At 42.3% G+C, this 6,000-nt stretch overlaps 1 protein-coding gene across 1 annotated transcript in view; it reads left to right on the top strand.

Annotated features, from left to right (window-relative positions):
- Positions 1-381: 381 nt before the first annotated feature.
- Positions 382-6,000, top strand: part of LOC121001794 (enoyl-CoA delta isomerase 2-like) — a 40,757-nt gene continuing 35,138 nt past the window's right edge. Inside the window, exon 1 of the mRNA XM_040433009.1 lies at positions 382-469. The gene's annotated coding sequence lies outside the window, so the exon portion shown is untranslated. The remainder of the gene's footprint in view (positions 470-6,000) is intronic.

The following is a 6,000-nucleotide window of genomic DNA, read 5'->3' as shown; positions in this document are numbered from 1 at the left end:
AAGATGTACAAAGTGCCTTATGTACTGTTTAAAAACTATGCTGAGAAGCATTAGATCAATGTATAGCATGTGGATGTGCTTTTTTCTTTTTGTCAGACTATTAATTTGTGCTATTGTTCTGTATGTTTTATACAGTTATCAGAAATTACTTATGTATTTTAATGTACCGTAATTTATTTTAAATGTAACATATTACATAAATATATCAATACCTTTCCTCCCTCTTTCTCTATTACATAGTAGTTGGTGGTATATGGCATTTGGCAGAAACTTTGTTATATATTGTTGTCCCTGCCTTTGTATTTCAGATAACATTTTAATTCATACACTTCTCCTTTAACTAAATATAGCACTGCCTCTTTAAACATTTCAAGCAGTCCCTCCCATCTCATCTCCATTAGGCACAACTACAGGGCACACAGTCCAAAAGAGATCACTAGTGCTGCTCTCACAGCAAAGCCATTGAGAGGTAAGAATCATTACTGCAAAGTACATAATTCTGCTGGAAAATGTGGATCAGTAGAAGGATTTGCTAGTTTTATGCTGAGCTCTACATTGCAGGGTGAAAGGCGTGTTCTCTGTGATCATGTGAAAAGCTGAAATGTTTATTCGGTCAGGCTGGGATTCTTTTAAAGCTAAGGTCACAAGAACCGGTCTGAAATCTTTCTAGTTCTGTGCCACTGCAAGAGCTGCACTTCTCATCAGATAGCTTAGAAATCAAGGATCTAGGTTGATTGTTTGGTAACCTTCATCACGTATTATATATGTCTATGAAAATTAAAGGCACACACTAGATTAGAATTTTTTGTGTGTAATGTAATGACCATTTGAGGCAGAGTTCACACTTTATTTGGTCAGTTATTCCCATTAGTTATTGTGAGTTATTTGACCAACACAGAACAGGTGCAGATCTTTCCATTACACTTCATCTGTGAGTAGGCTTCACTACTAGTTTTGGCTCACAGTAAGGACCTGTTCACACCACTGTATTTTTCTGTCCGCATCCGTTCCGCAGTTTTGTGGATCATATGTGGACCCATTAATTTTAACGGGGCCGTGTGCTGTCCGCATCTGCACTCCCATCCCTGCAAAAAAGATAGACCATGTTGTGTTCTTGTACCATTTTTGCAGACAAGAATAGGCATTTCTATCATAGGGAACGACATTCTGATCCGCAAAATGCAGAACGCACGCGGCTGGTATTCATGTTTTGTGGTCCACATAAACAGATAGCGTCGTGTGAATGGACCCTAACTGATGGAAATAACTAACCGAATAACTGAAGTGTGAACTCAAATACAGTAAGTCACCATAGCCTTTTTAAACCATTCTTATCCTACCCATAAAATTTCATATTTCACATAAGAAATGTTATGCTGTAAAGCCAAGCGGCCGATGTGACAGTGTCGGTTATGCTGCCTGCAGCCATCTCCTGTGTTTGCTCAGTCTTTTAGAGAATACATTAGGATTTATTTTAAAGCACATTTAATTCCAGGACATTGAACATATGAAAATGGTTTACATGCATAATCTAATAAAAAAAAAAAGCATGAGCTGTGTGACATACTGGTATAAAGAGAACGGACCCTATTTACAACAGAAGGGAGAAGGGGACAATAGGTGAGGCAGGGTTATCAAAGGTTTTAGGCCACCTGCACACAAGTGCAGGTGAACGTACATGAGATGACTAAGGTCTCTTTCACACAAGCAAGTTTTCCCCGCGGGTGCGATGCGTGAGATGAACGCATCGCACCCGCACTGAAGCCTGACCTATTCTTTTCAATGGGTCTGTGTACATGAGTTGTTTTTCATACATCAGTTCTGCATTGCGTGAGAATCGCAGCACGTTCTATATTCTGCATTTTTTTCACGCAGCCCTAGCCCCATAGAAGTGAATGGGGCTTCAGCGAAAAACGCATTGCATCCGGAAGCAAGTGCAGATGCAATGCCTTTTTCACTGATCGTTGCTAAGAGATGTTGTTTGTAAACTGAACGCAATCGCAGACAAAACTGACTGAACTTGCTTGCAAAATGGTGCGAGTTTCCCTGAATGCACCCTGAACGCATCCAGACCTAATCCGTCACGCTCGTGTGAAATAGGCCTAAGGCCTCTTGCACACGAATGTATTTTCTTTCCGTGTCCGTTCCTTTTTTTTTTTTTTGCAGACCGTATACGGAACCATTCATTTCAATAGGTCTGCAAAAAAAATGGAAGTTACTCGTGCATTCCGTTTCCGTACGTCCGTATTTCCGTTCTGCAAAAAAAAGTACATGTCCTATTATAGTCCGCATTACGGACAAGGATAGTACTGCCAGCTGTTCCGCTCCGCAAAATACGGAATGCACACGGACGTCAACCGTATTTTTTGCGGACTGCAAAATACATACGGTCGTGTGCAAGAGGCGGCTGCTGCAGTTCTGACATACATTCAGGATGCAGTTTTTAATTTGGCCAGTTTAACCGCCTCATTAAACCCTGGTGTTTCTGCATAGTGCAAATGATTTAATTAATTTTAGCTAGATACAATAAAAACAGCATCCATTCCTGAATGCATGTCAAAACAGCACCCTAATTGCGGTTTTTGGTGCAGATTTAAAATGGTTTTGCCGCAGATCTCGGCCTTCAAATCCTCAGCTAAAACCGCAGACATAATTGACATGCTATTTAAGTTGAAAGGCAGGAAAAAATCTGCAAAGTGTACATCAGATAGTGTAATCTCATACACTTTGCTTCTACTGTAATATGTTGTGGTTTTTCCGCACGGGAATCCGCGTGGAAAAATTGTACGTATTCCTCAATGCGTGCAGGTGGCCTTGGGCTTTCCAAGAGATGCGAGTTTGGATGTTGGGGGAGAGTTTCCAGAGTGTGGGGGATGCACGGGAAAAATCTTGAAGCCAATTCTGTGAGGACCAGACAAGAGAAGGGCAAAGGAAGTGGACTTGGCAGGATCGGAGATTGCTTACGTGGAGGTAATAACAGAGTAGAGTCTGATTTACATGACCGTGCTTGGTCTGGGAAACACAGCTTGTGGACCGACCACATCTCCCCTGACCTGAACTGAGGGCATTATTGTCATTTATAATAGTCAGTTCCTATCTGACTCTATTGTACTCTGCCTTGCAGAGTCTTAGGCATGGTACCAGTTTCTAAAATCTCTAACTTCTGTTAATCAACAAACACATTTGTAGTCTGTCACTTTAAGGGTATGTTCAGACATGGAAGATCTGTTAAAATTCCTGCAACAGAACATCTGTTCCCTATATCTGTATAGATTGTGTCTGCAGCATGTGCATAGAATTTTACAAACCCCATTCAGATGTATGGAACAGGCAAATACATTTCTGCAGCAAATCTACCTTGCGTCTGAACGTACTGTAACAGGACTTTAACGCTTGCAGGTGCAATGGTAAAAAGTTTCATTGCATTGCTTCTTTAAAGAGTAACTAAACTTTTAATCAAGTTTTTTTATTTTTATGTCCCAATAATATATTATTTATGGATTTAGTATTTAATAGAGATATTCCCCCCCCCCCCTCTAAAGAGCAGATTTACTGCTCGCATTAAATTCACTATTCTCTACATCGCTGACTTCTCAGTGGTGTATGGAGTACAGACTCTACACTTTATGAATGGGGCCACAGCGCATGGAGTACGGGCAGGAGGAGCAATGTGTGTGTCCCGGAGGTTTACTAAATGCTGGCATAGCACATAGGTACCCTGTAACCATATACTATGCCAGGATTAGCTGAGCGGAGCGGGCTCCTGCTTTACTAAGCTAAGAGCCCTGCATGTCAGCTTTTAACACAGGCAGGAGCCCGCTCCACTAAGCTAATCCTGGCATAGTACATGGTTACAGGGTACCCATGTGCTATGCCAGCATTTAGTAAGCCTCCGTGGGGCACACATTGCTCCCCCTGCCCGTACTCCATGCGCTGCGGCCCCATTCATAAAGTGTAGACCCTTTACTCCGTACACTGCAGAGAAGTCAGCAATGTGCCAGGAGCGTGAATTTAAAGCACACAGGAAATCTGCGCTTTAGGGGGGAATATCTCGAGTAAAAATGCTAAATCCATAAATAAAATACATTAGAAAAAATATTTTTTGGGCATTAGGGACATTCAAAATAAATAAATAATAAAACTTGATTAAAAGTCTAGTTACTCTTTAACTTAGGGTTCTACATGGAGATCTACTATGGTGCTAAGCAAAGTATATGTTGAGTAGAAAAAAGGAGTTAAAAAATGTGCCAGGAGATAGGGAAGGTTTTGGGGGAGGAAAAGCGCCAAGGGAATACTAAGAGTAGTAGGAAGAGTTTGGGGAAATCTGACATTTAGGCTGCACCCTACGTGATCAATTCAACCAAGATGGGTGAACTGTGTATATTATGAGGGATAAAACCAATAGAAAAAGTTTACACCAAAGTGTATAAAATGTGTAGGGGCGCCAAAGAAAGTGCCAATCTAAGGGGCTAGCGGTGTGTTGCTGGTTGGTTAGTAATTGTGTATATATAGAAGATGAAACTACATCATTTCGAGTGAAATATAGTATAGTTATGGAAGGTATATTTTCCACTTACTTCACCAGGGAGGGGAGTAGGAGATAAACTCAATACACTCGTACCCTCGCCTCCCTCGCCGAGGTCGCTTTATAGAAATAGATGTAATGGATTCCTTATCCCAGAATGGTAGACAGGGATTGCAAAGGATGTGGCATCAAAAGGTTGCTTTATTTCAGTTAAACTGAGGTTGACGTGTTTCGGGGAAGTACGCTGCTCAAAAAAATAAAGGGAACACAAAAATAACACATCCTAGATCTGAGTTAATTAAATATTCTTCTGAAATACTTTGTTCTTTACATAGTTGAATGTGCTGACAACAAAATCACACAAAAATAAAAAAAATGGAAATCAAATTTTTCAACCCATGGAGGTCTGGATTTGGAGTCACACTCAAAATTAAAGTGGAAAAACACACTACAGGCTGATCCAACTTTGATGTAATGTCCTTAAAACAAGTCAAAATGAGGCTCAGTAGTGTGTGTGGCCTCCACGTGCCTGTATGACCTCCCTACAACGCCTGTGCATGCTCCTGATGAGGTGGCGGACGTCTCCTGAGGGATCTCCTCCTAGACCTGGACTAAAGCTTCTGCCAACTCCTGGACAGTCTGTGGTGCAACGTGACGTTGGTGGATAGAGCGAGACATGATGTCCCAGATGTGCTCAATTGGATTCAGGTCTGGGGAACGAGCGGGCCAGTCCATAGCATCAATGCCTTTGTCTTGCAGGAACTGCTGACACACTCCAGCCACATGAGGTCTAGCATTGTCTTGCATTAGGAAGAACCCAGGGCCAACCGCACCAGCATATGGTCTCATCTCGGTACCTAATGGCAGTCAGGCTACCTCTGGCGAGCACATGGAGGGCTGTGCGGCCCTCCAAAGAAATGCCACCCCACACCATTACTGACCCAATGCCAAACCGGTCATGCTGGAGGATGTTGCAGGCAGCAGTTCTCCACTGCATCTCAAGACTCTGTCACGTCTGTCACATGTGCTCAGTGTGAACCTGCTTTCATCTGTGAAGAGCACAGGGCGCCAGTGGCAAATTTACCAATCTTGGTGTTCTCTGGCAAATGCCAAACGTCCTGCACGGTGTTGGGCTGTAAGCACAACCCCCACCTGTGGAGGGAGGTGGGCTGTAAGCACAAACCCACACTACGCCACTGGAGGGTGGTGAGGGTATGAGTGTATTGAGTTTCTCCTACTCCCCTCTCTGGTGAAGTAAGTGGAAAATATACTTTCCAAAACTATACTATATTTCACTCGAAATTTTGGCACCCATACACATTTTATACACCAGTGTAAACTTTTTCTATTGGTTTTATCCCTCATAATAAGCAAAGTATATGACAGATAACGTGACAGAACAGTCCAAACTGTTGCATGGGGATGTCATCCCCAACATATGTCTCTAACATATGTCTCTGCCATTGCATAGCGAT

This window comes from Bufo bufo, chromosome 5 (genome assembly GCF_905171765.1).
Source record: "Bufo bufo chromosome 5, aBufBuf1.1, whole genome shotgun sequence".
NCBI classification, from domain to species: Eukaryota; Metazoa; Chordata; class Amphibia; order Anura; family Bufonidae; genus Bufo; species Bufo bufo.
This window is presented reverse-complemented; position numbering and strand designations above follow the sequence as displayed.